The following is a 25877-nucleotide window of genomic DNA, read 5'->3' as shown; positions in this document are numbered from 1 at the left end:
TTCAGCGGGAAAATGTTTACTTCCTGTTATTGCTACATACAGCTTCCCTATTCCTCTTCTCCCAGCAGAGCATGAAGCCAAAAGCATTGCTCTGCGACGTTTGAGGTGCGCGCCTTGCCAGTCAGTATGTGCAAAGATGCTCGCAAAGAGAGCGACAATGCGACAAGCGACCGTACGAACGGTCGAATGAAACGGCCGCATCCGGTGTGGTCTAGTGGCTAGGATACCTGGCTTTCACCCAGGAGGCCCGGGTTCGATTCCCGGTACCGGAACGGAATTTTTTCCACACGAATCGTGACAAGTTTGAGCTGTCCGAGCGGCCGTTTCCCGTCCTGCTCGCAATATAGCTACTGTTTCGTGACCGTCAGCAGAATATAGACTAGGGAAGCAGACACACGACGACCATAGGAATGGTGTATGGCTTCATGCCACCTGATTCCAGCGTAGGGCTGAGCAACTGCATCTGCCGAGGCCCGTTAGCTCAGTTGGTTAGAGCGTCGTGCTAATAACGCGAAGGTCGTGGGTTCGATCCCCCCACGGGCCACTTCTCTTTTACTACTGCGAAAAGGCAGCGCCGATTTCAGCTGGCGAGTGTGATGACCAAATGATCATCACCCTGCGTGGAAGTTGACAGAGGATCCGAACCCGACTCGTCGGGAAGCACTACAGCATTCACTCGGCAATGGCCATAATATCTTGAATACACTGGTTAGAGAAAATGAAAGAAAATGTCCGATTGCCGATGCGTAACAACTTTGGCCCTTGTCAGTACTTGGGCGGGTGAGCGCATGGGAACACAGGGCACTATTGGCAGTTTTACTTCCTATTTTTGTTTCTCCTTTGTTTTCGGAGCTACAGCCCGATTCGGCCAGGGAGACGCCACCGTGAAATGAAGGGGGGCGTGCTGTGTGTCCATCGCCTCGCCTCGCCTCTCCTTACCTCTCTCAGTCGTTTCTCGTGCTTGTCGTTTTGATATAGGCCGATTTGAGAGCGTCAGCTCTCGCGTCAGCTGAGCAAAGTCGAGACAAGTCGAGACACACTAAGGGCTGGTATGCAGCGAGTAAGAGGGCGAAAAAACAATAGTTTAAGAGCGCGTGGCAAAAGTACTCATACGCGAAATTAAAAGCCTGCTGCGGTGGCCGGGAATCGAACCCGGATCAACTGCTTGGAAGGCAACTATGCTGACCATTACACCACGACCGCACAAGCGAGCGCCCCGCCACCGCGCTGAGTCGGCTTCCCGCCTGTCGGCAGCGGCCGAAGGTGATCGTACCCGGCAGGCGCATTTCGAGGCAGGCTAGGGGAGCACATCCAGACGCATTCGGACAGCGTATCCGCGCACATTTCGCATCCTTTGGCAAGAGTCGGCGCCGGCGACGCAAGAGTACGCAGAGGACCGCGTTCTGGCGGCATCTTTAAGCAGTGCAGTGCAGGATTCAGCGTCTGCAGCATCTTCTCCACAGAATGCTACGGCGCTTGACGGCAGTCCCACTTTCCCTTGAGACATCTGCTCGGGAAGCAGCGTGAAGGTACCGCTGGCCCGAGCATCGGTGGTTCAGTGGTAGAATGCTCGCCTGCCACGCGGGCGGCCCGGGTTCGATTCCCGGCCGATGCATCATTTTGTTTTTTCTCCGGTAGGGGTGCTGCGTGTCTTTCGCACTCGAACTGCGTGAGCCATGAGAATGAACCGCGGGATTCCGTATGGAAAGAACCAATCATGCAGCGCGGACGACTGCTCGTTTGGACTCCTGCGTGCTATTGTACATACTGGCGTCGGCCTAGCATCGCAAGTTGCCTGCCGCGCCGTGAATGCACGTGTAGCAACAGAAAAAATGAGCCAGGGAGTGCAGACTCTCTACCACTTGTATTCGATACTTACCAAGATTCCAGAAGGTCTAACGATCGCCTGCCTCGGTAGCGCAGTAGGCAGCGCGTAAGTCTCATAATCTTAAGGTCGTGAGTTCGATCCTCACCCGGGGCATCTAATTTTCTGTGACTGAAGGTGGTGCTGTTGCTAGGGCGCCAACTTATTTCTTGTTTGTTATCCACAACGTTTCAACGCTTCAGCGGGAAAATGTTTACTTCCTGTTATTGCTACATACAGCTTCCCTATTCCTCTTCTCCCAGCAGAGCATGAAGCCAAAAGCATTGCTCTGCGACGTTTGAGGTGCGCGCCTTGCCAGTCAGTATGTGCAAAGATGCTCGCAAAGAGAGCGACAATGCGACAAGCGACCGTACGAACGGTCGAATGAAACGGCCGCATCCGGTGTGGTCTAGTGGCTAGGATACCTGGCTTTCACCCAGGAGGCCCGGGTTCGATTCCCGGTACCGGAACGGAATTTTTTCCACACGAATCGTGACAAGTTTGAGCTGTCCGAGCGGCCGTTTCCCGTCCTGCTCGCAATATAGCTACTGTTTCGTGACCGTCAGCAGAATATAGACTAGGGAAGCAGACACACGACGACCATAGGAATGGTGTATGGCTTCATGCCACCTGATTCCAGCGTAGGGCTGAGCAACTGCATCTGCCGAGGCCCGTTAGCTCAGTTGGTTAGAGCGTCGTGCTAATAACGCGAAGGTCGTGGGTTCGATCCCCCCACGGGCCACTTCTCTTTTACTACTGCGAAAAGGCAGCGCCGATTTCAGCTGGCGAGTGTGATGACCAAATGATCATCACCCTGCGTGGAAGTTGACAGAGGATCCGAACCCGACTCGTCGGGAAGCACTACAGCATTCACTCGGCAATGGCCATAATATCTTGAATACACTGGTTAGAGAAAATGAAAGAAAATGTCCGATTGCCGATGCGTAACAACTTTGGCCCTTGTCAGTACTTGGGCGGGTGAGCGCATGGGAACACAGGGCACTATTGGCAGTTTTACTTCCTATTTTTGTTTCTCCTTTGTTTTCGGAGCTACAGCCCGATTCGGCCAGGGAGACGCCACCGTGAAATGAAGGGGGGCGTGCTGTGTGTCCATCGCCTCGCCTCGCCTCTCCTTACCTCTCTCAGTCGTTTCTCGTGCTTGTCGTTTTGATATAGGCCGATTTGAGAGCGTCAGCTCTCGCGTCAGCTGAGCAAAGTCGAGACAAGTCGAGACACACTAAGGGCTGGTATGCAGCGAGTAAGAGGGCGAAAAAACAATAGTTTAAGAGCGCGTGGCAAAAGTACTCATACGCGAAATTAAAAGCCTGCTGCGGTGGCCGGGAATCGAACCCGGATCAACTGCTTGGAAGGCAACTATGCTGACCATTACACCACGACCGCACAAGCGAGCGCCCCGCCACCGCGCTGAGTCGGCTTCCCGCCTGTCGGCAGCGGCCGAAGGTGATCGTACCCGGCAGGCGCATTTCGAGGCAGGCTAGGGGAGCACATCCAGACGCATTCGGACAGCGTATCCGCGCACATTTCGCATCCTTTGGCAAGAGTCGGCGCCGGCGACGCAAGAGTACGCAGAGGACCGCGTTCTGGCGGCATCTTTAAGCAGTGCAGTGCAGGATTCAGCGTCTGCAGCATCTTCTCCACAGAATGCTACGGCGCTTGACGGCAGTCCCACTTTCCCTTGAGACATCTGCTCGGGAAGCAGCGTGAAGGTACCGCTGGCCCGAGCATCGGTGGTTCAGTGGTAGAATGCTCGCCTGCCACGCGGGCGGCCCGGGTTCGATTCCCGGCCGATGCATCATTTTGTTTTTTCTCCGGTAGGGGTGCTGCGTGTCTTTCGCACTCGAACTGCGTGAGCCATGAGAATGAACCGCGGGATTCCGTATGGAAAGAACCAATCATGCAGCGCGGACGACTGCTCGTTTGGACTCCTGCGTGCTATTGTACATACTGGCGTCGGCCTAGCATCGCAAGTTGCCTGCCGCGCCGTGAATGCACGTGTAGCAACAGAAAAAATGAGCCAGGGAGTGCAGACTCTCTACCACTTGTATTCGATACTTACCAAGATTCCAGAAGGTCTAACGATCGCCTGCCTCGGTAGCGCAGTAGGCAGCGCGTAAGTCTCATGATCTTAAGGTCGTGAGTTCGATCCTCACCCGGGGCATCTAATTTTCTGTGACTGAAGGTGGTGCTGTTGCTAGGGCGCCAACTTATTTCTTGTTTGTTATCCACAACGTTTCAACGCTTCAGCGGGAAAATGTTTACTTCCTGTTATTGCTACATACAGCTTCCCTATTCCTCTTCTCCCAGCACAGCATGAAGCCAAAAGCATTGCTCTGCGACGTTTGAGGTGCGCGCCTTGCCAGTCAGTATGTGCAAAGATGCTCGCAAAGAGAGCGACAATGCGACAAGCGACCGTACGAACGGTCGAATGAAACGGCCGCATCCGGTGTGGTCTAGTGGCTAGGATACCTGGCTTTCACCCAGGAGGCCCGGGTTCGATTCCCGGTACCGGAACGGAATTTTTTCCACACGAATCGTGACAAGTTTGAGCTGTCCGAGCGGCCGTTTCCCGTCCTGCTCGCAATATAGCTACTGTTTCGTGACCGTCAGCAGAATATAGACTAGGGAAGCAGACACACGACGACCATAGGAATGGTGTATGGCTTCATGCCACCTGATTCCAGCGTAGGGCTGAGCAACTGCATCTGCCGAGGCCCGTTAGCTCAGTTGGTTAGAGCGTCGTGCTAATAACGTGAAGGTCGTGGGTTCGATCCCCCCACGGGCCACTTCTCTTTTACTACTGCGAAAAGGCAGCGCCGATTTCAGCTGGCGAGTGTGATGACCAAATGATCATCACCCTGCGTGGAAGTTGACAGAGGATCCGAACCCGACTCGTCGGGAAGCACTACAGCATTCACTCGGCAATGGCCATAATATCTTGAATACACTGGTTAGAGAAAATGAAAGAAAATGTCCGATTGCCGATGCGTAACAACTTTGGCCCTTGTCAGTACTTGGGCGGGTGAGCGCATGGGAACACAGGGCACTATTGGCAGTTTTACTTCCTATTTTTGTTTCTCCTTTGTTTTCGGAGCTACAGCCCGATTCGGCCAGGGAGACGCCACCGTGAAATGAAGGGGGCGTGCTGTGTGTCCATCGCCTCGCCTCGCCTCGCCTCTCCTTACCTCTCTCAGTCGTTTCTCGTGCTTGTCGTTTTGATATAGGCCGATTTGAGAGCGTCAGCTCTCGCGTCAGCTGAGCAAAGTCGAGACAAGTCGAGACACACTAAGGGCTGGTATGCAGCGAGTAAGAGGGCGAAAAAACAATAGTTTAAGAGCGCGTGGCAAAAGTACTCATACGCGAAATTAAAAGCCTGCTGCGGTGGCCGGGAATCGAACCCGGATCAACTGCTTGGAAGGCAACTATGCTGACCATTACACCACGACCGCACAAGCGAGCGCCCCGCCACCGCGCTGAGTCGGCTTCCCGCCTGTCGGCAGCGGCCGAAGGTGATCGTACCCGGCAGGCGCATTTCGAGGCAGGCTAGGGGAGCACATCCAGACGCATTCGGACAGCGTATCCGCGCACATTTCGCATCCTTTGGCAAGAGTCGGCGCCGGCGACGCAAGAGTACGCAGAGGACCGCGTTCTGGCGGCATCTTTAAGCAGTGCAGTGCAGGATTCAGCGTCTGCAGCATCATCTCCACAGAATGCTACGGCGCTTGACGGCAGTCCCACTTTCCCTTGAGACATCTGCTCGGGAAGCAGCGTGAAGGTACCGCTGGCCCGAGCATCGGTGGTTCAGTGGTAGAATGCTCGCCTGCCACGCGGGCGGCCCGGGTTCGATTCCCGGCCGATGCATCATTTTGTTTTTTCTCCGGTAGGGGTGCTGCGTGTCTTTCGCACTCGAACTGCGTGAGCCATGAGAATGAACCGCGGGATTCCGTATGGAAAGAACCAATCATGCAGCGCGGACGACTGCTCGTTTGGACTCCTGCGTGCTATTGTACATACTGGCGTCGGCCTAGCATCGCAAGTTGCCTGCCGCGCCGTGAATGCACGTGTAGCAACAGAAAAAATGAGCCAGGGAGTGCAGACTCTCTACCACTTGTATTCGATACTTACCAAGATTCCAGAAGGTCTAACGATCGCCTGCCTCGGTAGCGCAGTAGGCAGCGCGTAAGTCTCATAATCTTAAGGTCGTGAGTTCGATCCTCACCCGCGGCATCTAATTTTCTGTGACTGAAGGTGGTGCTGTTGCTAGGGCGCCAACTTATTTCTTGTTTGTTATCCACAACGTTTCAACGCTTCAGCGGGAAAATGTTTACTTCCTGTTATTGCTACATACAGCTTCCCTATTCCTCTTCTCCCAGCAGAGCATGAAGCCAAAAGCATTGCTCTGCGACGTTGGAGGTGCGCGCCTTGCCAGTCAGTATGTGCAAAGATGCTCGCAAAGAGAGCGACAATGCGACAAGCGACCGTACGAACGGTCGAATGAAACGGCCGCATCCGGTGTGGTCTAGTGGCTAGGATACCTGGCTTTCACCCAGGAGGCCCGGGTTCGATTCCCGGTACCGGAACGGAATTTTTTCCACACGAATCGTGACAAGTTTGAGCTGTCCGAGCGGCCGTTTCCCGTCCTGCTCGCAATATAGCTACTGTTTCGTGACCGTCAGCAGAATATAGACTAGGGAAGCAGACACACGACGACCATAGGAATGGTGTATGGCTTCATGCCACCTGATTCCAGCGTAGGGCTGAGCAACTGCATCTGCCGAGGCCCGTTAGCTCAGTTGGTTAGAGCGTCGTGCTAATAACGCGAAGGTCGTGGGTTCGATCCCCCCACGGGCCACTTCTCTTTTACTACTGCGAAAAGGCAGCGCCGATTTCAGCTGGCGAGTGTGATGACCAAATGATCATCACCCTGCGTGGAAGTTGACAGAGGATCCGAACCCGACTCGTCGGGAAGCACTACAGCATTCACTCGGCAATGGCCATAATATCTTGAATACACTGGTTAGAGAAAATGAAAGAAAATGTCCGATTGCCGATGCGTAACAACTTTGGCCCTTGTCAGTACTTGGGCGGGTGAGCGCATGGGAACACAGGGCACTATTGGCAGTTTTACTTCCTATTTTTGTTTCTCCTTTGTTTTCGGAGCTACAGCCCGATTCGGCCAGGGAGACGCCACCGTGAAATGAAGGGGGCGTGCTGTGTGTCCATCGCCTCGCCTCGCCTCGCCTCTCCTTACCTCTCTCAGTCGTTTCTCGTGCTTGTCGTTTTGATATAGGCCGATTTGAGAGCGTCAGCTCTCGCGTCAGCTGAGCAAAGTCGAGACAAGTCGAGACACACTAAGGGCTGGTATGCAGCGAGTAAGAGGGCGAAAAAACAATAGTTTAAGAGCGCGTGGCAAAAGTACTCATACGCGAAATTAAAAGCCTGCTGCGGTGGCCGGGAATCGAACCCGGATCAACTGCTTGGAAGGCAACTATGCTGACCATTACACCACGACCGCACAAGCGAGCGCCCCGCCACCGCGCTGAGTCGGCTTCCCGCCTGTCGGCAGCGGCCGAAGGTGATCGTACCCGGCAGGCGCATTTCGAGGCAGGCTAGGGGAGCACATCCAGACGCATTCGGACAGCGTATCCGCGCACATTTCGCATCCTTTGGCAAGAGTCGGCGCCGGCGACGCAAGAGTACGCAGAGGACCGCGTTCTGGCGGCATCTTTAAGCAGTGCAGTGCAGGATTCAGCGTCTGCAGCATCTTCTCCACAGAATGCTACGGCGCTTGACGGCAGTCCCACTTTCCCTTGAGACATCTGCTCGGGAAGCAGCGTGAAGGTACCGCTGGCCCGAGCATCGGTGGTTCAGTGGTAGAATGCTCGCCTGCCACGCGGGCGGCCCGGGTTCGATTCCCGGCCGATGCATCATTTTGTTTTTTCTCCGGTAGGGGTGCTGCGTGTCTTTCGCACTCGAACTGCGTGAGCCATGAGAATGAACCGCGGGATTCCGTATGGAAAGAACCAATCATGCAGCGCGGACGACTGCTCGTTTGGACTCCTGCGTGCTATTGTACATACTGGCGTCGGCCTAGCATCGCAAGTTGCCTGCCGCGCCGTGAATGCACGTGTAGCAACAGAAAAAATGAGCCAGGGAGTGCAGACTCTCTACCACTTGTATTCGATACTTACCAAGATTCCAGAAGGTCTAACGATCGCCTGCCTCGGTAGCGCAGTAGGCAGCGCGTAAGTCTCATGATCTTAAGGTCGTGAGTTCGATCCTCACCCGGGGCATCTAATTTTCTGTGACTGAAGGTGGTGCTGTTGCTAGGGCGCCAACTTATTTCTTGTTTGTTATCCACAACGTTTCAACGCTTCAGCGGGAAAATGTTTACTTCCTGTTATTGCTACATACAGCTTCCCTATTCCTCTTCTCCCAGCACAGCATGAAGCCAAAAGCATTGCTCTGCGACGTTTGAGGTGCGCGCCTTGCCAGTCAGTATGTGCAAAGATGCTCGCAAAGAGAGCGACAATGCGACAAGCGACCGTACGAACGGTCGAATGAAACGGCCGCATCCGGTGTGGTCTAGTGGCTAGGATACCTGGCTTTCACCCAGGAGGCCCGGGTTCGATTCCCGGTACCGGAACGGAATTTTTTCCACACGAATCGTGACAAGTTTGAGCTGTCCGAGCGGCCGTTTCCCGTCCTGCTCGCAATATAGCTACTGTTTCGTGACCGTCAGCAGAATATAGACTAGGGAAGCAGACACACGACGACCATAGGAATGGTGTATGGCTTCATGCCACCTGATTCCAGCGTAGGGCTGAGCAACTGCATCTGCCGAGGCCCGTTAGCTCAGTTGGTTAGAGCGTCGTGCTAATAACGCGAAGGTCGTGGGTTCGATCCCCCCACGGGCCACTTCTCTTTTACTACTGCGAAAAGGCAGCGCCGATTTCAGCTGGCGAGTGTGATGACCAAATGATCATCACCCTGCGTGGAAGTTGACAGAGGATCCGAACCCGACTCGTCGGGAAGCACTACAGCATTCACTCGGCAATGGCCATAATATCTTGAATACACTGGTTAGAGAAAATGAAAGAAAATGTCCGATTGCCGATGCGTAACAACTTTGGCCCTTGTCAGTACTTGGGCGGGTGAGCGCATGGGAACACAGGGCACTATTGGCAGTTTTACTTCCTATTTTTGTTTCTCCTTTGTTTTCGGAGCTACAGCCCGATTCGGCCAGGGAGACGCCACCGTGAAATGAAGGGGGCGTGCTGTGTGTCCATCGCCTCGCCTCGCCTCGCCTCTCCTTACCTCTCTCAGTCGTTTCTCGTGCTTGTCGTTTTGATATAGGCCGATTTGAGAGCGTCAGCTCTCGCGTCAGCTGAGCAAAGTCGAGACAAGTCGAGACACACTAAGGGCTGGTATGCAGCGAGTAAGAGGGCGAAAAAACAATAGTTTAAGAGCGCGTGGCAAAAGTACTCATACGCGAAATTAAAAGCCTGCTGCGGTGGCCGGGAATCGAACCCGGATCAACTGCTTGGAAGGCAACTATGCTGACCATTACACCACGACCGCACAAGCGAGCGCCCCGCCACCGCGCTGAGTCGGCTTCCCGCCTGTCGGCAGCGGCCGAAGGTGATCGTACCCGGCAGGCGCATTTCGAGGCAGGCTAGGGGAGCACATCCAGACGCATTCGGACAGCGTATCCGCGCACATTTCGCATCCTTTGGCAAGAGTCGGCGCCGGCGACGCAAGAGTACGCAGAGGACCGCGTTCTGGCGGCATCTTTAAGCAGTGCAGTGCAGGATTCAGCGTCTGCAGCATCATCTCCACAGAATGCTACGGCGCTTGACGGCAGTCCCACTTTCCCTTGAGACATCTGCTCGGGAAGCAGCGTGAAGGTACCGCTGGCCCGAGCATCGGTGGTTCAGTGGTAGAATGCTCGCCTGCCACGCGGGCGGCCCGGGTTCGATTCCCGGCCGATGCATCATTTTGTTTTTTCTCCGGTAGGGGTGCTGCGTGTCTTTCGCACTCGAACTGCGTGAGCCATGAGAATGAACCGCGGGATTCCGTATGGAAAGAACCAATCATGCAGCGCGGACGACTGCTCGTTTGGACTCCTGCGTGCTATTGTACATACTGGCGTCGGCCTAGCATCGCAAGTTGCCTGCCGCGCCGTGAATGCACGTGTAGCAACAGAAAAAATGAGCCAGGGAGTGCAGACTCTCTACCACTTGTATTCGATACTTACCAAGATTCCAGAAGGTCTAACGATCGCCTGCCTCGGTAGCGCAGTAGGCAGCGCGTAAGTCTCATAATCTTAAGGTCGTGAGTTCGATCCTCACCCGCGGCATCTAATTTTCTGTGACTGAAGGTGGTGCTGTTGCTAGGGCGCCAACTTATTTCTTGTTTGTTATCCACAACGTTTCAACGCTTCAGCGGGAAAATGTTTACTTCCTGTTATTGCTACATACAGCTTCCCTATTCCTCTTCTCCCAGCAGAGCATGAAGCCAAAAGCATTGCTCTGCGACGTTGGAGGTGCGCGCCTTGCCAGTCAGTATGTGCAAAGATGCTCGCAAAGAGAGCGACAATGCGACAAGCGACCGTACGAACGGTCGAATGAAACGGCCGCATCCGGTGTGGTCTAGTGGCTAGGATACCTGGCTTTCACCCAGGAGGCCCGGGTTCGATTCCCGGTACCGGAACGGAATTTTTTCCACACGAATCGTGACAAGTTTGAGCTGTCCGAGCGGCCGTTTCCCGTCCTGCTCGCAATATAGCTACTGTTTCGTGACCGTCAGCAGAATATAGACTAGGGAAGCAGACACACGACGACCATAGGAATGGTGTATGGCTTCATGCCACCTGATTCCAGCGTAGGGCTGAGCAACTGCATCTGCCGAGGCCCGTTAGCTCAGTTGGTTAGAGCGTCGTGCTAATAACGCGAAGGTCGTGGGTTCGATCCCCCCACGGGCCACTTCTCTTTTACTACTGCGAAAAGGCAGCGCCGATTTCAGCTGGCGAGTGTGATGACCAAATGATCATCACCCTGCGTGGAAGTTGACAGAGGATCCGAACCCGACTCGTCGGGAAGCACTACAGCATTCACTCGGCAATGGCCATAATATCTTGAATACACTGGTTAGAGAAAATGAAAGAAAATGTCCGATTGCCGATGCGTAACAACTTTGGCCCTTGTCAGTACTTGGGCGGGTGAGCGCATGGGAACACAGGGCACTATTGGCAGTTTTACTTCCTATTTTTGTTTCTCCTTTGTTTTCGGAGCTACAGCCCGATTCGGCCAGGGAGACGCCACCGTGAAATGAAGGGGGCGTGCTGTGTGTCCATCGCCTCGCCTCGCCTCGCCTCTCCTTACCTCTCTCAGTCGTTTCTCGTGCTTGTCGTTTTGATATAGGCCGATTTGAGAGCGTCAGCTCTCGCGTCAGCTGAGCAAAGTCGAGACAAGTCGAGACACACTAAGGGCTGGTATGCAGCGAGTAAGAGGGCGAAAAAACAATAGTTTAAGAGCGCGTGGCAAAAGTACTCATACGCGAAATTAAAAGCCTGCTGCGGTGGCCGGGAATCGAACCCGGATCAACTGCTTGGAAGGCAACTATGCTGACCATTACACCACGACCGCACAAGCGAGCGCCCCGCCACCGCGCTGAGTCGGCTTCCCGCCTGTCGGCAGCGGCCGAAGGTGATCGTACCCGGCAGGCGCATTTCGAGGCAGGCTAGGGGAGCACATCCAGACGCATTCGGACAGCGTATCCGCGCACATTTCGCATCCTTTGGCAAGAGTCGGCGCCGGCGACGCAAGAGTACGCAGAGGACCGCGTTCTGGCGGCATCTTTAAGCAGTGCAGTGCAGGATTCAGCGTCTGCAGCATCTTCTCCACAGAATGCTACGGCGCTTGACGGCAGTCCCACTTTCCCTTGAGACATCTGCTCGGGAAGCAGCGTGAAGGTACCGCTGGCCCGAGCATCGGTGGTTCAGTGGTAGAATGCTCGCCTGCCACGCGGGCGGCCCGGGTTCGATTCCCGGCCGATGCATCATTTTGTTTTTTCTCCGGTAGGGGTGCTGCGTGTCTTTCGCACTCGAACTGCGTGAGCCATGAGAATGAACCGCGGGATTCCGTATGGAAAGAACCAATCATGCAGCGCGGACGACTGCTCGTTTGGACTCCTGCGTGCTATTGTACATACTGGCGTCGGCCTAGCATCGCAAGTTGCCTGCCGCGCCGTGAATGCACGTGTAGCAACAGAAAAAATGAGCCAGGGAGTGCAGACTCTCTACCACTTGTATTCGATACTTACCAAGATTCCAGAAGGTCTAACGATCGCCTGCCTCGGTAGCGCAGTAGGCAGCGCGTAAGTCTCATAATCTTAAGGTCGTGAGTTCGATCCTCACCCGCGGCATCTAATTTTCTGTGACTGAAGGTGGTGCTGTTGCTAGGGCGCCAACTTATTTCTTGTTTGTTATCCACAACGTTTCAACGCTTCAGCGGGAAAATGTTTACTTCCTGTTATTGCTACATACAGCTTCCCTATTCCTCTTCTCCCAGCAGAGCATGAAGCCAAAAGCATTGCTCTGCGACGTTTGAGGTGCGCGCCTTGCCAGTCAGTATGTGCAAAGATGCTCGCAAAGAGAGCGACAATGCGACAAGCGACCGTACGAACGGTCGAATGAAACGGCCGCATCCGGTGTGGTCTAGTGGCTAGGATACCTGGCTTTCACCCAGGAGGCCCGGGTTCGATTCCCGGTACCGGAACGGAATTTTTTCCACACGAATCGTGACAAGTTTGAGCTGTCCGAGCGGCCGTTTGCCGTCCTGCTCGCAATATAGCTACTGTTTCGTGACCGTCAGCAGAATATAGACTAGGGAAGCAGACACACGACGACCATAGGAATGGTGTATGGCTTCATGCCACCTGATTCCAGCGTAGGGCTGAGCAACTGCATCTGCCGAGGCCCGTTAGCTCAGTTGGTTAGAGCGTCGTGCTAATAACGCGAAGGTCGTGGGTTCGATCCCCCCACGGGCCACTTCTCTTTTACTACTGCGAAAAGGCAGCGCCGATTTCAGCTGGCGAGTGTGATGACCAAATGATCATCACCCTGCGTGGAAGTTGACAGAGGATCCGAACCCGACTCGTCGGGAAGCACTACAGCATTCACTCGGCAATGGCCATAATATCTTGAATACACTGGTTAGAGAAAATGAAAGAAAATGTCCGATTGCCGATGCGTAACAACTTTGGCCCTTGTCAGTACTTGGGCGGGTGAGCGCATGGGAACACAGGGCACTATTGGCAGTTTTACTTCCTATTTTTGTTTCTCCTTTGTTTTCGGAGCTACAGCCCGATTCGGCCAGGGAGACGCCACCGTGAAATGAAGGGGGGCGTGCTGTGTGTCCATCGCCTCGCCTCGCCTCTCCTTACCTCTCTCAGTCGTTTCTCGTGCTTGTCGTTTTGATATAGGCCGATTTGAGAGCGTCAGCTCTCGCGTCAGCTGAGCAAAGTCGAGACAAGTCGAGACACACTAAGGGCTGGTATGCAGCGAGTAAGAGGGCGAAAAAACAATAGTTTAAGAGCGCGTGGCAAAAGTACTCATACGCGAAATTAAAAGCCTGCTGCGGTGGCCGGGAATCGAACCCGGATCAACTGCTTGGAAGGCAACTATGCTGACCATTACACCACGACCGCACAAGCGAGCGCCCCGCCACCGCGCTGAGTCGGCTTCCCGCCTGTCGGCAGCGGCCGAAGGTGATCGTACCCGGCAGGCGCATTTCGAGGCAGGCTAGGGGAGCACATCCAGACGCATTCGGACAGCGTATCCGCGCACATTTCGCATCCTTTGGCAAGAGTCGGCGCCGGCGACGCAAGAGTACGCAGAGGACCGCGTTCTGGCGGCATCTTTAAGCAGTGCAGTGCAGGATTCAGCGTCTGCAGCATCTTCTCCACAGAATGCTACGGCGCTTGACGGCAGTCCCACTTTCCCTTGAGACATCTGCTCGGGAAGCAGCGTGAAGGTACCGCTGGCCCGAGCATCGGTGGTTCAGTGGTAGAATGCTCGCCTGCCACGCGGGCGGCCCGGGTTCGATTCCCGGCCGATGCATCATTTTGTTTTTTCTCCGGTAGGGGTGCTGCGTGTCTTTCGCACTCGAACTGCGTGAGCCATGAGAATGAACCGCGGGATTCCGTATGGAAAGAACCAATCATGCAGCGCGGACGACTGCTCGTTTGGACTCCTGCGTGCTATTGTACATACTGGCGTCGGCCTAGCATCGCAAGTTGCCTGCCGCGCCGTGAATGCACGTGTAGCAACAGAAAAAATGAGCCAGGGAGTGCAGACTCTCTACCACTTGTATTCGATACTTACCAAGATTCCAGAAGGTCTAACGATCGCCTGCCTCGGTAGCGCAGTAGGCAGCGCGTAAGTCTCATGATCTTAAGGTCGTGAGTTCGATCCTCACCCGGGGCATCTAATTTTCTGTGACTGAAGGTGGTGCTGTTGCTAGGGCGCCAACTTATTTCTTGTTTGTTATCCACAACGTTTCAACGCTTCAGCGGGAAAATGTTTACTTCCTGTTATTGCTACATACAGCTTCCCTATTCCTCTTCTCCCAGCACAGCATGAAGCCAAAAGCATTGCTCTGCGACGTTTGAGGTGCGCGCCTTGCCAGTCAGTATGTGCAAAGATGCTCGCAAAGAGAGCGACAATGCGACAAGCGACCGTACGAACGGTCGAATGAAACGGCCGCATCCGGTGTGGTCTAGTGGCTAGGATACCTGGCTTTCACCCAGGAGGCCCGGGTTCGATTCCCGGTACCGGAACGGAATTTTTTCCACACGAATCGTGACAAGTTTGAGCTGTCCGAGCGGCCGTTTCCCGTCCTGCTCGCAATATAGCTACTGTTTCGTGACCGTCAGCAGAATATAGACTAGGGAAGCAGACACACGACGACCATAGGAATGGTGTATGGCTTCATGCCACCTGATTCCAGCGTAGGGCTGAGCAACTGCATCTGCCGAGGCCCGTTAGCTCAGTTGGTTAGAGCGTCGTGCTAATAACGTGAAGGTCGTGGGTTCGATCCCCCCACGGGCCACTTCTCTTTTACTACTGCGAAAAGGCAGCGCCGATTTCAGCTGGCGAGTGTGATGACCAAATGATCATCACCCTGCGTGGAAGTTGACAGAGGATCCGAACCCGACTCGTCGGGAAGCACTACAGCATTCACTCGGCAATGGCCATAATATCTTGAATACACTGGTTAGAGAAAATGAAAGAAAATGTCCGATTGCCGATGCGTAACAACTTTGGCCCTTGTCAGTACTTGGGCGGGTGAGCGCATGGGAACACAGGGCACTATTGGCAGTTTTACTTCCTATTTTTGTTTCTCCTTTGTTTTCGGAGCTACAGCCCGATTCGGCCAGGGAGACGCCACCGTGAAATGAAGGGGGCGTGCTGTGTGTCCATCGCCTCGCCTCGCCTCTCCTTACCTCTCTCAGTCGTTTCTCGTGCTTGTCGTTTTGATATAGGCCGATTTGAGAGCGTCAGCTCTCGCGTCAGCTGAGCAAAGTCGAGACAAGTCGAGACACACTAAGGGCTGGTATGCAGCGAGTAAGAGGGCGAAAAAACAATAGTTTAAGAGCGCGTGGCAAAAGTACTCATACGCGAAATTAAAAGCCTGCTGCGGTGGCCGGGAATCGAACCCGGATCAACTGCTTGGAAGGCAACTATGCTGACCATTACACCACGACCGCACAAGCGAGCGCCCCGCCACCGCGCTGAGTCGGCTTCCCGCCTGTCGGCAGCGGCCGAAGGTGATCGTACCCGGCAGGCGCATTTCGAGGCAGGCTAGGGGAGCACATCCAGACGCATTCGGACAGCGTATCCGCGCACATTTCGCATCCTTTGGCAAGAGTCGGCGCCGGCGACGCAAGAGTACGCAGAGGACCGCGTTCTGGCGGCATCTTTAAGCAGTGCAGTGCAGGATTCAGCGTCTGCAGCATCTTCTCCACAGAATGCTACGGCGCTTGACGGCAGTCCCACTTTCCCTTGAGACATCTGCTCGGGAAGCAGCGTGAAGGTACCGCTGGCCCGAGCATCGGTGGTTCAGTGGTAGAATGCTCGCCTGCCACGCGGGCGGCCCGGGTTCGATTCCCGGCCGATGCATCATTTTGTTTTTTCTCCGGTAGGGGTGCTGCGTGTCTTTCGCACTCGAACTGCGTGAGCCATGAGAATGAACCGCGGGATTCCGTATGGAAAGAACCAATCATGCAGCGCGGACGACTGCTCGTTTGGACTCCTGCGTGCTATTGTACATACTGGCGTCGGCCTAGCATCGCAAGTTGCCTGCCGCGCCGTGAATGCACGTGTAGCAACAGAAAAAATGAGCCAGGGAGTGCAGACTCTCTACCACTTGTATTCGATACTTACCAAGATTCCAGAAGGTCTAACGATCGCCTGCCTCGGTAGCGCAGTAGGCAGCGCGTAAGTCTCATAATCTTAAGGTCGTGAGTTCGATCCTCACCCGCGGCATCTAATTTTCTGTGACTGAAGGTGGTGCTGTTGCTAGGGCGCCAACTTATTTCTTGTTTGTTATCCACAACGTTTCAACGCTTCAGCGGGAAAATGTTTACTTCCTGTTATTGCTACATACAGCTTCCCTATTCCTCTTCTCCCAGCAGAGCATGAAGCCAAAAGCATTGCTCTGCGACGTTGGAGGTGCGCGCCTTGCCAGTCAGTATGTGCAAAGATGCTCGCAAAGAGAGCGACAATGCGACAAGCGACCGTACGAACGGTCGAATGAAACGGCCGCATCCGGTGTGGTCTAGTGGCTAGGATACCTGGCTTTCACCCAGGAGGCCCGGGTTCGATTCCCGGTACCGGAACGGAATTTTTTCCACACGAATCGTGACAAGTTTGAGCTGTCCGAGCGGCCGTTTCCCGTCCTGCTCGCAATATAGCTACTGTTTCGTGACCGTCAGCAGAATATAGACTAGGGAAGCAGACACACGACGACCATAGGAATGGTGTATGGCTTCATGCCACCTGATTCCAGCGTAGGGCTGAGCAACTGCATCTGCCGAGGCCCGTTAGCTCAGTTGGTTAGAGCGTCGTGCTAATAACGCGAAGGTCGTGGGTTCGATCCCCCCACGGGCCACTTCTCTTTTACTACTGCGAAAAGGCAGCGCCGATTTCAGCTGGCGAGTGTGATGACCAAATGATCATCACCCTGCGTGGAAGTTGACAGAGGATCCGAACCCGACTCGTCGGGAAGCACTACAGCATTCACTCGGCAATGGCCATAATATCTTGAATACACTGGTTAGAGAAAATGAAAGAAAATGTCCGATTGCCGATGCGTAACAACTTTGGCCCTTGTCAGTACTTGGGCGGGTGAGCGCATGGGAACACAGGGCACTATTGGCAGTTTTACTTCCTATTTTTGTTTCTCCTTTGTTTTCGGAGCTACAGCCCGATTCGGCCAGGGAGACGCCACCGTGAAATGAAGGGGGCGTGCTGTGTGTCCATCGCCTCGCCTCGCCTCGCCTCTCCTTACCTCTCTCAGTCGTTTCTCGTGCTTGTCGTTTTGATATAGGCCGATTTGAGAGCGTCAGCTCTCGCGTCAGCTGAGCAAAGTCGAGACAAGTCGAGACACACTAAGGGCTGGTATGCAGCGAGTAAGAGGGCGAAAAAACAATAGTTTAAGAGCGCGTGGCAAAAGTACTCATACGCGAAATTAAAAGCCTGCTGCGGTGGCCGGGAATCGAACCCGGATCAACTGCTTGGAAGGCAACTATGCTGACCATTACACCACGACCGCACAAGCGAGCGCCCCGCCACCGCGCTGAGTCGGCTTCCCGCCTGTCGGCAGCGGCCGAAGGTGATCGTACCCGGCAGGCGCATTTCGAGGCAGGCTAGGGGAGCACATCCAGACGCATTCGGACAGCGTATCCGCGCACATTTCGCATCCTTTGGCAAGAGTCGGCGCCGGCGACGCAAGAGTACGCAGAGGACCGCGTTCTGGCGGCATCTTTAAGCAGTGCAGTGCAGGATTCAGCGTCTGCAGCATCTTCTCCACAGAATGCTACGGCGCTTGACGGCAGTCCCACTTTCCCTTGAGACATCTGCTCGGGAAGCAGCGTGAAGGTACCGCTGGCCCGAGCATCGGTGGTTCAGTGGTAGAATGCTCGCCTGCCACGCGGGCGGCCCGGGTTCGATTCCCGGCCGATGCATCATTTTGTTTTTTCTCCGGTAGGGGTGCTGCGTGTCTTTCGCACTCGAACTGCGTGAGCCATGAGAATGAACCGCGGGATTCCGTATGGAAAGAACCAATCATGCAGCGCGGACGACTGCTCGTTTGGACTCCTGCGTGCTATTGTACATACTGGCGTCGGCCTAGCATCGCAAGTTGCCTGCCGCGCCGTGAATGCACGTGTAGCAACAGAAAAAATGAGCCAGGGAGTGCAGACTCTCTACCACTTGTATTCGATACTTACCAAGATTCCAGAAGGTCTAACGATCGCCTGCCTCGGTAGCGCAGTAGGCAGCGCGTAAGTCTCATAATCTTAAGGTCGTGAGTTCGATCCTCACCCGCGGCATCTAATTTTCTGTGACTGAAGGTGGTGCTGTTGCTAGGGCGCCAACTTATTTCTTGTTTGTTATCCACAACGTTTCAACGCTTCAGCGGGAAAATGTTTACTTCCTGTTATTGCTACATACAGCTTCCCTATTCCTCTTCTCCCAGCAGAGCATGAAGCCAAAAGCATTGCTCTGCGACGTTTGAGGTGCGCGCCTTGCCAGTCAGTATGTGCAAAGATGCTCGCAAAGAGAGCGACAATGCGACAAGCGACCGTACGAACGGTCGAATGAAACGGCCGCATCCGGTGTGGTCTAGTGGCTAGGATACCTGGCTTTCACCCAGGAGGCCCGGGTTCGATTCCCGGTACCGGAACGGAATTTTTTCCACACGAATCGTGACAAGTTTGAGCTGTCCGAGCGGCCGTTTCCCGTCCTGCTCGCAATATAGCTACTGTTTCGTGACCGTCAGCAGAATATAGACTAGGGAAGCAGACACACGACGACCATAGGAATGGTGTATGGCTTCATGCCACCTGATTCCAGCGTAGGGCTGAGCAACTGCATCTGCCGAGGCCCGTTAGCTCAGTTGGTTAGAGCGTCGTGCTAATAACGCGAAGGTCGTGGGTTCGATCCCCCCACGGGCCACTTCTCTTTTACTACTGCGAAAAGGCAGCGCCGATTTCAGCTGGCGAGTGTGATGACCAAATGATCATCACCCTGCGTGGAAGTTGACAGAGGATCCGAACCCGACTCGTCGGGAAGCACTACAGCATTCACTCGGCAATGGCCATAATATCTTGAATACACTGGTTAGAGAAAATGAAAGAAAATGTCCGATTGCCGATGCGTAACAACTTTGGCCCTTGTCAGTACTTGGGCGGGTGAGCGCATGGGAACACAGGGCACTATTGGCAGTTTTACTTCCTATTTTTGTTTCTCCTTTGTTTTCGGAGCTACAGCCCGATTCGGCCAGGGAGACGCCACCGTGAAATGAAGGGGGCGTGCTGTGTGTCCATCGCCTCGCCTCGCCTCGCCTCTCCTTACCTCTCTCAGTCGTTTCTCGTGCTTGTCGTTTTGATATAGGCCGATTTGAGAGCGTCAGCTCTCGCGTCAGCTGAGCAAAGTCGAGACAAGTCGAGACACACTAAGGGCTGGTATGCAGCGAGTAAGAGGGCGAAAAAACAATAGTTTAAGAGCGCGTGGCAAAAGTACTCATACGCGAAATTAAAAGCCTGCTGCGGTGGCCGGGAATCGAACCCGGATCAACTGCTTGGAAGGCAACTATGCTGACCATTACACCACGACCGCACAAGCGAGCGCCCCGCCACCGCGCTGAGTCGGCTTCCCGCCTGTCGGCAGCGGCCGAAGGTGATCGTACCCGGCAGGCGCATTTCGAGGCAGGCTAGGGGAGCACATCCAGACGCATTCGGACAGCGTATCCGCGCACATTTCGCATCCTTTGGCAAGAGTCGGCGCCGGCGACGCAAGAGTACGCAGAGGACCGCGTTCTGGCGGCATCTTTAAGCAGTGCAGTGCAGGATTCAGCGTCTGCAGCATCTTCTCCACAGAATGCTACGGCGCTTGACGGCAGTCCCACTTTCCCTTGAGACATCTGCTCGGGAAGCAGCGTGAAGGTACCGCTGGCCCGAGCATCGGTGGTTCAGTGGTAGAATGCTCGCCTGCCACGCGGGCGGCCCGGGTTCGATTCCCGGCCGATGCATCATTTTGTTTTTTCTCCGGTAGGGGTGCTGCGTGTCTTTCGCACTCGAACTGCGTGAGCCATGAGAATGAACCGCGGGATTCCGTATGGAAAGAACCAATCATGCAGCGCGGACGACTGCTCGTTTGGACTCCTGCGTGCTATTGTACATACTGGCGTCGGCCTAGCATCGCAAGTTGCCTGCCGCGCCGTGAATGCACGTGTAGCAACAGAAAAAATGAGCCAGGGAGTGCAGACTCTCTACCACTTGTATTCGATACTTACCAAGATTCCAGAAGGTCTAACGATCGCCTGCCTCGGTAGCGCAGTAGGCAGCGCGTAAGTCTCATAATCTTAAGGTCGTGAGTTCGATCCTCACCCGGGGCATCTAATTTTCTGTGACTGAAGGTGGTGCTGTTGCTAGGGCGCCAACTTATTTCTTGTTTGTTATCCACAACGTTTCAACGCTTCAGCGGGAAAATGTTTACTTCCTGTTATTGCTACATACAGCTTCCCTATTCCTCTTCTCCCAGCACAGCATGAAGCCAAAAGCATTGCTCTGCGACGTTTGAGGTGCGCGCCTTGCCAGTCAGTATGTGCAAAGATGCTCGCAAAGAGAGCGACAATGCGACAAGCGACCGTACGAACGGTCGAATGAAACGGCCGCATCCGGTGTGGTCTAGTGGCTAGGATACCTGGCTTTCACCCAGGAGGCCCGGGTTCGATTCCCGGTACCGGAACGGAATTTTTTCCACACGAATCGTGACAAGTTTGAGCTGTCCGAGCGGCCGTTTCCCGTCCTGCTCGCAATATAGCTACTGTTTCGTGACCGTCAGCAGAATATAGACTAGGGAAGCAGACACACGACGACCATAGGAATGGTGTATGGCTTCATGCCACCTGATTCCAGCGTAGGGCTGAGCAACTGCATCTGCCGAGGCCCGTTAGCTCAGTTGGTTAGAGCGTCGTGCTAATAACGCGAAGGTCGTGGGTTCGATCCCCCCACGGGCCACTTCTCTTTTACTACTGCGAAAAGGCAGCGCCGATTTCAGCTGGCGAGTGTGATGACCAAATGATCATCACCCTGCGTGGAAGTTGACAGAGGATCCGAACCCGACTCGTCGGGAAGCACTACAGCATTCACTCGGCAATGGCCATAATATCTTGAATACACTGGTTAGAGAAAATGAAAGAAAATGTCCGATTGCCGATGCGTAACAACTTTGGCCCTTGTCAGTACTTGGGCGGGTGAGCGCATGGGAACACAGGGCACTATTGGCAGTTTTACTTCCTATTTTTGTTTCTCCTTTGTTTTCGGAGCTACAGCCCGATTCGGCCAGGGAGACGCCACCGTGAAATGAAGGGGGCGTGCTGTGTGTCCGTCGCCTCGCCTCGCCTCGCCTCTCCTTACCTCTCTCAGTCGTTTCTCGTGCTTGTCGTTTTGATATAGGCCGATTTGAGAGCGTCAGCTCTCGCGTCAGCTGAGCAAAGTCGAGACAAGTCGAGACACACTAAGGGCTGGTATGCAGCGAGTAAGAGGGCGAAAAAACAATAGTTTAAGAGCGCGTGGCAAAAGTACTCATACGCGAAATTAAAAGCCTGCTGCGGTGGCCGGGAATCGAACCCGGATCAACTGCTTGGAAGGCAACTATGCTGACCATTACACCACGACCGCACAAGCGAGCGCCCCGCCACCGCGCTGAGTCGGCTTCCCGCCTGTCGGCAGCGGCCGAAGGTGATCGTACCCGGCAGGCGCATTTCGAGGCAGGCTAGGGGAGCACATCCAGACGCATTCGGACAGCGTATCCGCGCACATTTCGCATCCTTTGGCAAGAGTCGGCGCCGGCGACGCAAGAGTACGCAGAGGACCGCGTTCTGGCGGCATCTTTAAGCAGTGCAGTGCAGGATTCAGCGTCTGCAGCATCTTCTCCACAGAATGCTACGGCGCTTGACGGCAGTCCCACTTTCCCTTGAGACATCTGCTCGGGAAGCAGCGTGAAGGTACCGCTGGCCCGAGCATCGGTGGTTCAGTGGTAGAATGCTCGCCTGCCACGCGGGCGGCCCGGGTTCGATTCCCGGCCGATGCATCATTTTGTTTTTTCTCCGGTAGGGGTGCTGCGTGTCTTTCGCACTCGAACTGCGTGAGCCATGAGAATGAACCGCGGGATTCCGTATGGAAAGAACCAATCATGCAGCGCGGACGACTGCTCGTTTGGACTCCTGCGTGCTATTGTACATACTGGCGTCGGCCTAGCATCGCAAGTTGCCTGCCGCGCCGTGAATGCACGTGTAGCAACAGAAAAAATGAGCCAGGGAGTGCAGACTCTCTACCACTTGTATTCGATACTTACCAAGATTCCAGAAGGTCTAACTATCGCCTGCCTCGGTAGCGCAGTAGGCAGCGCGTAAGTCTCATAATCTTAAGGTCGTGAGTTCGATCCTCACCCGCGGCATCTAATTTTCTGTGACTGAAGGTGGTGCTGTTGCTAGGGCGCCAACTTATTTCTTGTTTGTTATCCACAACGTTTCAACGCTTCAGCGGGAAAATGTTTACTTCCTGTTATTGCTACATACAGCTTCCCTATTCCTCTTCTCCCAGCAGAGCATGAAGCCAAAAGCATTGCTCTGCGACGTTTGAGGTTCGCGCCTTGCCAGTCAGTATGTGCAAAGATGCTCGCAAAGAGAGCGACAATGCGACAAGCGACCGTACGAACGGTCGAATGAAACGGCCGCATCCGGTGTGGTCTAGTGGCTAGGATACCTGGCTTTCACCCAGGAGGCCCGGGTTCGATTCCCGGTACCGGAACGGAATTTTTTCCACACGAATCGTGACAAGTTTGAGCTGTCCGAGCGGCCGTTTCCCGTCCTGCTCGCAATATAGCTACTGTTTCGTGACCGTCAGCAGAATATAGACTAGGGAAGCAGACACACGACGACCATAGGAATGGTGTATGGCTTCATGCCACCTGATTCCAGCGTAGGGCTGAGCAACTGCATCTGCCGAGGCCCGTTAGCTCAGTTGGTTAGAGCGTCGTGCTAATAACGCGAAGGTCGTGGGTTCGATCCCCCCACGGGCCACTTCTCTTTTACTACTGCGAAAAGGCAGCGCCGATTTCAGCTGGCGAGTGTGATGACCAAATGATCATCACCCTGCGTGGAAGTTGACAGAGGATCCGAACCCGACTCGTCGGGAAGCACTACAGCATTCACTCGGCAATGGCCATAATATCTTGAATACACTGGTTAGAGAAAATGAAAGAAAATGTCCGATTGCCGATGCGTAACAACTTTGGCCCTTGTCAGTACTTGGGCGGGTGAGCGCATGGGAACACAGGGCACTATTGGCAGTTTTACTTCCTATTTTTGTTTCTCCTTTGTTTTCGGAGCTACAGCCCGATTCGGCCAGGGAGACGCCACCGTGAAATGAAGGGGGGCGTGCTGTGTGTCCATCGCCTCGCCTCGCCTCTCCTTACCTCTCTCAGTCGTTTCTCGTGCTTGTCGTTTTGATATAGGCCGATTTGAGAGCGTCAGCTCTCGCGTCAGCTGAGCAAAGTCGAGACAAGTCGAGACACACTAAGGGCTGGTATGCAGCGAGTAAGAGGGCGAAAAAACAATAGTTTAAGAGCGCGTGGCAAAAGTACTCATACGCGAAATTAAAAGCCTGCTGCGGTGGCCGGGAATCGAACCCGGATCAACTGCTTGGAAGGCAACTATGCTGACCATTACACCACGACCGCACAAGCGAGCGCCCCGCCACCGCGCTGAGTCGGCTTCCCGCCTGTCGGCAGCGGCCGAAGGTGATCGTACCCGGCAGGCGCATTTCGAGGCAGGCTAGGGGAGCACATCCAGACGCATTCGGACAGCGTATCCGCGCACATTTCGCATCCTTTGGCAAGAGTCGGCGCCGGCGACGCAAGAGTACGCAGAGGACCGCGTTCTGGCGGCATCTTTAAGCAGTGCAGTGCAGGATTCAGCGTCTGCAGCATCTTCTCCACAGAATGCTACGGCGCTTGACGGCAGTCCCACTTTCCCTTGAGACATCTGCTCGGGAAGCAGCGTGAAGGTACCGCTGGCCCGAGCATCGGTGGTTCAGTGGTAGAATGCTCGCCTGCCACGCGGGCGGCCCGGGTTCGATTCCCGGCCGATGCATCATTTTGTTTTTTCTCCGGTAGGGGTGCTGCGTGTCTTTCGCACTCGAACTGCGTGAGCCATGAGAATGAACCGCGGGATTCCGTATGGAAAGAACCAATCATGCAGCGCGGACGACTGCTCGTTTGGACTCCTGCGTGCTATTGTACATACTGGCGTCGGCCTAGCATCGCAAGTTGCCTGCCGCGCCGTGAATGCACGTGTAGCAACAGAAAAAATGAGCCAGGGAGTGCAGACTCTCTACCACTTGTATTCGATACTTACCAAGATTCCAGAAGGTCTAACGATCGCCTGCCTCGGTAGCGCAGTAGGCAGCGCGTAAGTCTCATAATCTTAAGGTCGTGAGTTCGATCCTCACCCGCGGCATCTAATTTTCTGTGACTGAAGGTGGTGCTGTTGCTAGGGCGCCAACTTATTTCTTGTTTGTTATCCACAACGTTTCAACGCTTCAGCGGGAAAATGTTTACTTCCTGTTATTGCTACATACAGCTTCCCTATTCCTCTTCTCCCAGCAGAGCATGAAGCCAAAAGCATTGCTCTGCGACGTTTGAGGTTCGCGCCTTGCCAGTCAGTATGTGCAAAGATGCTCGCAAAGAGAGCGACAATGCGACAAGCGACCGTACGAACGGTCGAATGAAACGGCCGCATCCGGTGTGGTCTAGTGGCTAGGATACCTGGCTTTCACCCAGGAGGCCCGGGTTCGATTCCCGGTACCGGAACGGAATTTTTTCCACACGAATCGTGACAAGTTTGAGCTGTCCGAGCGGCCGTTTCCCGTCCTGCTCGCAATATAGCTACTGTTTCGTGACCGTCAGCAGAATATAGACTAGGGAAGCAGACACACGACGACCATAGGAATGGTGTATGGCTTCATGCCACCTGATTCCAGCGTAGGGCTGAGCAACTGCATCTGCCGAGGCCCGTTAGCTCAGTTGGTTAGAGCGTCGTGCTAATAACGCGAAGGTCGTGGGTTCGATCCCCCCACGGGCCACTTCTCTTTTACTACTGCGAAAAGGCAGCGCCGATTTCAGCTGGCGAGTGTGATGACCAAATGATCATCACCCTGCGTGGAAGTTGACAGAGGATCCGAACCCGACTCGTCGGGAAGCACTACAGCATTCACTCGGCAATGGCCATAATATCTTGAATACACTGGTTAGAGAAAATGAAAGAAAATGTCCGATTGCCGATGCGTAACAACTTTGGCCCTTGTCAGTACTTGGGCGGGTGAGCGCATGGGAACACAGGGCACTATTGGCAGTTTTACTTCCTATTTTTGTTTCTCCTTTGTTTTCGGAGCTACAGCCCGATTCGGCCAGGGAGACGCCACCGTGAAATGAAGGGGGGCGTGCTGTGTGTCCATCGCCTCGCCTCGCCTCTCCTTACCTCTCTCAGTCGTTTCTCGTGCTTGTCGTTTTGATATAGGCCGATTTGAGAGCGTCAGCTCTCGCGTCAGCTGAGCAAAGTCGAGACAAGTCGAGACACACTAAGGGCTGGTATGCAGCGAGTAAGAGGGCGAAAAAACAATAGTTTAAGAGCGCGTGGCAAAAGTA

The 25877-nt window shown here is 54.4% G+C and overlaps 62 non-coding genes across 62 annotated transcripts; 50 read left to right on the top strand and 12 right to left on the bottom strand.

Moving 5' to 3' along the window:
- Positions 1-200: 200 nt before the first annotated feature.
- Positions 201-272, top strand: Trnae-uuc (transfer RNA glutamic acid (anticodon UUC)). Its single transcript has one exon. It is a non-coding gene; the product is annotated as a tRNA-Glu (tRNA).
- Positions 273-470: 198 nt separating this feature from the next.
- On the top strand, positions 471-544 carry Trnai-aau (transfer RNA isoleucine (anticodon AAU)). Its single transcript has one exon. It is a non-coding gene; the product is annotated as a tRNA-Ile (tRNA).
- A 587-nt stretch (positions 545-1131) lies between these two features.
- On the bottom strand, positions 1132-1203 carry Trnag-ucc (transfer RNA glycine (anticodon UCC)). Its single transcript has one exon. It is a non-coding gene; the product is annotated as a tRNA-Gly (tRNA).
- A 341-nt stretch (positions 1204-1544) lies between these two features.
- On the top strand, positions 1545-1615 carry Trnag-gcc (transfer RNA glycine (anticodon GCC)). Its single transcript has one exon. It is a non-coding gene; the product is annotated as a tRNA-Gly (tRNA).
- Positions 1616-1908: 293 nt separating this feature from the next.
- On the top strand, positions 1909-1981 carry Trnam-cau (transfer RNA methionine (anticodon CAU)). The gene has a single exon. It is a non-coding gene; the product is annotated as a tRNA-Met (tRNA).
- A 281-nt stretch (positions 1982-2262) lies between these two features.
- Positions 2263-2334, top strand: Trnae-uuc (transfer RNA glutamic acid (anticodon UUC)). Its single transcript has one exon. It is a non-coding gene; the product is annotated as a tRNA-Glu (tRNA).
- A 198-nt stretch (positions 2335-2532) lies between these two features.
- Positions 2533-2606, top strand: Trnai-aau (transfer RNA isoleucine (anticodon AAU)). Its single transcript has one exon. It is a non-coding gene; the product is annotated as a tRNA-Ile (tRNA).
- A 587-nt stretch (positions 2607-3193) lies between these two features.
- Trnag-ucc (transfer RNA glycine (anticodon UCC)) lies at positions 3194-3265 on the bottom strand. Its single transcript has one exon. It is a non-coding gene; the product is annotated as a tRNA-Gly (tRNA).
- A 341-nt stretch (positions 3266-3606) lies between these two features.
- Positions 3607-3677, top strand: Trnag-gcc (transfer RNA glycine (anticodon GCC)). The gene has a single exon. It is a non-coding gene; the product is annotated as a tRNA-Gly (tRNA).
- Positions 3678-3970: 293 nt separating this feature from the next.
- On the top strand, positions 3971-4043 carry Trnam-cau (transfer RNA methionine (anticodon CAU)). Its single transcript has one exon. It is a non-coding gene; the product is annotated as a tRNA-Met (tRNA).
- Positions 4044-4324: 281 nt separating this feature from the next.
- Trnae-uuc (transfer RNA glutamic acid (anticodon UUC)) lies at positions 4325-4396 on the top strand. Its single transcript has one exon. It is a non-coding gene; the product is annotated as a tRNA-Glu (tRNA).
- Positions 4397-4594: 198 nt separating this feature from the next.
- On the top strand, positions 4595-4668 carry Trnai-aau (transfer RNA isoleucine (anticodon AAU)). Its single transcript has one exon. It is a non-coding gene; the product is annotated as a tRNA-Ile (tRNA).
- Positions 4669-5259: 591 nt separating this feature from the next.
- On the bottom strand, positions 5260-5331 carry Trnag-ucc (transfer RNA glycine (anticodon UCC)). The gene has a single exon. It is a non-coding gene; the product is annotated as a tRNA-Gly (tRNA).
- A 341-nt stretch (positions 5332-5672) lies between these two features.
- Trnag-gcc (transfer RNA glycine (anticodon GCC)) lies at positions 5673-5743 on the top strand. Its single transcript has one exon. It is a non-coding gene; the product is annotated as a tRNA-Gly (tRNA).
- Positions 5744-6036: 293 nt separating this feature from the next.
- Positions 6037-6109, top strand: Trnam-cau (transfer RNA methionine (anticodon CAU)). Its single transcript has one exon. It is a non-coding gene; the product is annotated as a tRNA-Met (tRNA).
- A 281-nt stretch (positions 6110-6390) lies between these two features.
- Trnae-uuc (transfer RNA glutamic acid (anticodon UUC)) lies at positions 6391-6462 on the top strand. Its single transcript has one exon. It is a non-coding gene; the product is annotated as a tRNA-Glu (tRNA).
- Positions 6463-6660: 198 nt separating this feature from the next.
- On the top strand, positions 6661-6734 carry Trnai-aau (transfer RNA isoleucine (anticodon AAU)). The gene has a single exon. It is a non-coding gene; the product is annotated as a tRNA-Ile (tRNA).
- Positions 6735-7325: 591 nt separating this feature from the next.
- Positions 7326-7397, bottom strand: Trnag-ucc (transfer RNA glycine (anticodon UCC)). Its single transcript has one exon. It is a non-coding gene; the product is annotated as a tRNA-Gly (tRNA).
- Positions 7398-7738: 341 nt separating this feature from the next.
- Positions 7739-7809, top strand: Trnag-gcc (transfer RNA glycine (anticodon GCC)). The gene has a single exon. It is a non-coding gene; the product is annotated as a tRNA-Gly (tRNA).
- Positions 7810-8102: 293 nt separating this feature from the next.
- Positions 8103-8175, top strand: Trnam-cau (transfer RNA methionine (anticodon CAU)). Its single transcript has one exon. It is a non-coding gene; the product is annotated as a tRNA-Met (tRNA).
- A 281-nt stretch (positions 8176-8456) lies between these two features.
- Trnae-uuc (transfer RNA glutamic acid (anticodon UUC)) lies at positions 8457-8528 on the top strand. Its single transcript has one exon. It is a non-coding gene; the product is annotated as a tRNA-Glu (tRNA).
- Positions 8529-8726: 198 nt separating this feature from the next.
- On the top strand, positions 8727-8800 carry Trnai-aau (transfer RNA isoleucine (anticodon AAU)). Its single transcript has one exon. It is a non-coding gene; the product is annotated as a tRNA-Ile (tRNA).
- A 591-nt stretch (positions 8801-9391) lies between these two features.
- On the bottom strand, positions 9392-9463 carry Trnag-ucc (transfer RNA glycine (anticodon UCC)). Its single transcript has one exon. It is a non-coding gene; the product is annotated as a tRNA-Gly (tRNA).
- A 341-nt stretch (positions 9464-9804) lies between these two features.
- Positions 9805-9875, top strand: Trnag-gcc (transfer RNA glycine (anticodon GCC)). Its single transcript has one exon. It is a non-coding gene; the product is annotated as a tRNA-Gly (tRNA).
- A 293-nt stretch (positions 9876-10168) lies between these two features.
- Trnam-cau (transfer RNA methionine (anticodon CAU)) lies at positions 10169-10241 on the top strand. Its single transcript has one exon. It is a non-coding gene; the product is annotated as a tRNA-Met (tRNA).
- A 281-nt stretch (positions 10242-10522) lies between these two features.
- Trnae-uuc (transfer RNA glutamic acid (anticodon UUC)) lies at positions 10523-10594 on the top strand. The gene has a single exon. It is a non-coding gene; the product is annotated as a tRNA-Glu (tRNA).
- Positions 10595-10792: 198 nt separating this feature from the next.
- Trnai-aau (transfer RNA isoleucine (anticodon AAU)) lies at positions 10793-10866 on the top strand. The gene has a single exon. It is a non-coding gene; the product is annotated as a tRNA-Ile (tRNA).
- A 591-nt stretch (positions 10867-11457) lies between these two features.
- Trnag-ucc (transfer RNA glycine (anticodon UCC)) lies at positions 11458-11529 on the bottom strand. Its single transcript has one exon. It is a non-coding gene; the product is annotated as a tRNA-Gly (tRNA).
- A 341-nt stretch (positions 11530-11870) lies between these two features.
- Positions 11871-11941, top strand: Trnag-gcc (transfer RNA glycine (anticodon GCC)). The gene has a single exon. It is a non-coding gene; the product is annotated as a tRNA-Gly (tRNA).
- Positions 11942-12234: 293 nt separating this feature from the next.
- Positions 12235-12307, top strand: Trnam-cau (transfer RNA methionine (anticodon CAU)). The gene has a single exon. It is a non-coding gene; the product is annotated as a tRNA-Met (tRNA).
- A 281-nt stretch (positions 12308-12588) lies between these two features.
- Positions 12589-12660, top strand: Trnae-uuc (transfer RNA glutamic acid (anticodon UUC)). The gene has a single exon. It is a non-coding gene; the product is annotated as a tRNA-Glu (tRNA).
- Positions 12661-12858: 198 nt separating this feature from the next.
- Trnai-aau (transfer RNA isoleucine (anticodon AAU)) lies at positions 12859-12932 on the top strand. Its single transcript has one exon. It is a non-coding gene; the product is annotated as a tRNA-Ile (tRNA).
- Positions 12933-13519: 587 nt separating this feature from the next.
- Trnag-ucc (transfer RNA glycine (anticodon UCC)) lies at positions 13520-13591 on the bottom strand. Its single transcript has one exon. It is a non-coding gene; the product is annotated as a tRNA-Gly (tRNA).
- A 341-nt stretch (positions 13592-13932) lies between these two features.
- Trnag-gcc (transfer RNA glycine (anticodon GCC)) lies at positions 13933-14003 on the top strand. The gene has a single exon. It is a non-coding gene; the product is annotated as a tRNA-Gly (tRNA).
- A 293-nt stretch (positions 14004-14296) lies between these two features.
- On the top strand, positions 14297-14369 carry Trnam-cau (transfer RNA methionine (anticodon CAU)). Its single transcript has one exon. It is a non-coding gene; the product is annotated as a tRNA-Met (tRNA).
- A 281-nt stretch (positions 14370-14650) lies between these two features.
- Positions 14651-14722, top strand: Trnae-uuc (transfer RNA glutamic acid (anticodon UUC)). Its single transcript has one exon. It is a non-coding gene; the product is annotated as a tRNA-Glu (tRNA).
- Positions 14723-14920: 198 nt separating this feature from the next.
- Trnai-aau (transfer RNA isoleucine (anticodon AAU)) lies at positions 14921-14994 on the top strand. The gene has a single exon. It is a non-coding gene; the product is annotated as a tRNA-Ile (tRNA).
- Positions 14995-15580: 586 nt separating this feature from the next.
- On the bottom strand, positions 15581-15652 carry Trnag-ucc (transfer RNA glycine (anticodon UCC)). The gene has a single exon. It is a non-coding gene; the product is annotated as a tRNA-Gly (tRNA).
- A 341-nt stretch (positions 15653-15993) lies between these two features.
- Trnag-gcc (transfer RNA glycine (anticodon GCC)) lies at positions 15994-16064 on the top strand. The gene has a single exon. It is a non-coding gene; the product is annotated as a tRNA-Gly (tRNA).
- Positions 16065-16357: 293 nt separating this feature from the next.
- Positions 16358-16430, top strand: Trnam-cau (transfer RNA methionine (anticodon CAU)). The gene has a single exon. It is a non-coding gene; the product is annotated as a tRNA-Met (tRNA).
- Positions 16431-16711: 281 nt separating this feature from the next.
- On the top strand, positions 16712-16783 carry Trnae-uuc (transfer RNA glutamic acid (anticodon UUC)). Its single transcript has one exon. It is a non-coding gene; the product is annotated as a tRNA-Glu (tRNA).
- A 198-nt stretch (positions 16784-16981) lies between these two features.
- Positions 16982-17055, top strand: Trnai-aau (transfer RNA isoleucine (anticodon AAU)). Its single transcript has one exon. It is a non-coding gene; the product is annotated as a tRNA-Ile (tRNA).
- A 591-nt stretch (positions 17056-17646) lies between these two features.
- Trnag-ucc (transfer RNA glycine (anticodon UCC)) lies at positions 17647-17718 on the bottom strand. Its single transcript has one exon. It is a non-coding gene; the product is annotated as a tRNA-Gly (tRNA).
- Positions 17719-18059: 341 nt separating this feature from the next.
- Positions 18060-18130, top strand: Trnag-gcc (transfer RNA glycine (anticodon GCC)). The gene has a single exon. It is a non-coding gene; the product is annotated as a tRNA-Gly (tRNA).
- A 293-nt stretch (positions 18131-18423) lies between these two features.
- On the top strand, positions 18424-18496 carry Trnam-cau (transfer RNA methionine (anticodon CAU)). Its single transcript has one exon. It is a non-coding gene; the product is annotated as a tRNA-Met (tRNA).
- A 281-nt stretch (positions 18497-18777) lies between these two features.
- On the top strand, positions 18778-18849 carry Trnae-uuc (transfer RNA glutamic acid (anticodon UUC)). The gene has a single exon. It is a non-coding gene; the product is annotated as a tRNA-Glu (tRNA).
- Positions 18850-19047: 198 nt separating this feature from the next.
- Trnai-aau (transfer RNA isoleucine (anticodon AAU)) lies at positions 19048-19121 on the top strand. The gene has a single exon. It is a non-coding gene; the product is annotated as a tRNA-Ile (tRNA).
- A 591-nt stretch (positions 19122-19712) lies between these two features.
- Trnag-ucc (transfer RNA glycine (anticodon UCC)) lies at positions 19713-19784 on the bottom strand. The gene has a single exon. It is a non-coding gene; the product is annotated as a tRNA-Gly (tRNA).
- Positions 19785-20125: 341 nt separating this feature from the next.
- On the top strand, positions 20126-20196 carry Trnag-gcc (transfer RNA glycine (anticodon GCC)). Its single transcript has one exon. It is a non-coding gene; the product is annotated as a tRNA-Gly (tRNA).
- A 293-nt stretch (positions 20197-20489) lies between these two features.
- Positions 20490-20562, top strand: Trnam-cau (transfer RNA methionine (anticodon CAU)). Its single transcript has one exon. It is a non-coding gene; the product is annotated as a tRNA-Met (tRNA).
- Positions 20563-20843: 281 nt separating this feature from the next.
- On the top strand, positions 20844-20915 carry Trnae-uuc (transfer RNA glutamic acid (anticodon UUC)). Its single transcript has one exon. It is a non-coding gene; the product is annotated as a tRNA-Glu (tRNA).
- A 198-nt stretch (positions 20916-21113) lies between these two features.
- Trnai-aau (transfer RNA isoleucine (anticodon AAU)) lies at positions 21114-21187 on the top strand. Its single transcript has one exon. It is a non-coding gene; the product is annotated as a tRNA-Ile (tRNA).
- A 591-nt stretch (positions 21188-21778) lies between these two features.
- On the bottom strand, positions 21779-21850 carry Trnag-ucc (transfer RNA glycine (anticodon UCC)). Its single transcript has one exon. It is a non-coding gene; the product is annotated as a tRNA-Gly (tRNA).
- A 341-nt stretch (positions 21851-22191) lies between these two features.
- On the top strand, positions 22192-22262 carry Trnag-gcc (transfer RNA glycine (anticodon GCC)). Its single transcript has one exon. It is a non-coding gene; the product is annotated as a tRNA-Gly (tRNA).
- Positions 22263-22555: 293 nt separating this feature from the next.
- Trnam-cau (transfer RNA methionine (anticodon CAU)) lies at positions 22556-22628 on the top strand. The gene has a single exon. It is a non-coding gene; the product is annotated as a tRNA-Met (tRNA).
- Positions 22629-22909: 281 nt separating this feature from the next.
- Trnae-uuc (transfer RNA glutamic acid (anticodon UUC)) lies at positions 22910-22981 on the top strand. Its single transcript has one exon. It is a non-coding gene; the product is annotated as a tRNA-Glu (tRNA).
- A 198-nt stretch (positions 22982-23179) lies between these two features.
- Trnai-aau (transfer RNA isoleucine (anticodon AAU)) lies at positions 23180-23253 on the top strand. The gene has a single exon. It is a non-coding gene; the product is annotated as a tRNA-Ile (tRNA).
- Positions 23254-23840: 587 nt separating this feature from the next.
- Trnag-ucc (transfer RNA glycine (anticodon UCC)) lies at positions 23841-23912 on the bottom strand. The gene has a single exon. It is a non-coding gene; the product is annotated as a tRNA-Gly (tRNA).
- Positions 23913-24253: 341 nt separating this feature from the next.
- On the top strand, positions 24254-24324 carry Trnag-gcc (transfer RNA glycine (anticodon GCC)). The gene has a single exon. It is a non-coding gene; the product is annotated as a tRNA-Gly (tRNA).
- A 293-nt stretch (positions 24325-24617) lies between these two features.
- Positions 24618-24690, top strand: Trnam-cau (transfer RNA methionine (anticodon CAU)). The gene has a single exon. It is a non-coding gene; the product is annotated as a tRNA-Met (tRNA).
- Positions 24691-24971: 281 nt separating this feature from the next.
- Trnae-uuc (transfer RNA glutamic acid (anticodon UUC)) lies at positions 24972-25043 on the top strand. The gene has a single exon. It is a non-coding gene; the product is annotated as a tRNA-Glu (tRNA).
- A 198-nt stretch (positions 25044-25241) lies between these two features.
- On the top strand, positions 25242-25315 carry Trnai-aau (transfer RNA isoleucine (anticodon AAU)). The gene has a single exon. It is a non-coding gene; the product is annotated as a tRNA-Ile (tRNA).
- Positions 25316-25877: the final 562 nt, after the last annotated feature.

Source organism: Schistocerca serialis, chromosome 2, assembly GCF_023864345.2.
Source record: "Schistocerca serialis cubense isolate TAMUIC-IGC-003099 chromosome 2, iqSchSeri2.2, whole genome shotgun sequence".
NCBI lineage: Eukaryota > Metazoa > Arthropoda > Insecta > Orthoptera > Acrididae > Schistocerca > Schistocerca serialis.
Note: the sequence above shows the minus strand (reverse complement) of the source record. Positions and strands in the feature narration are given on the sequence as shown.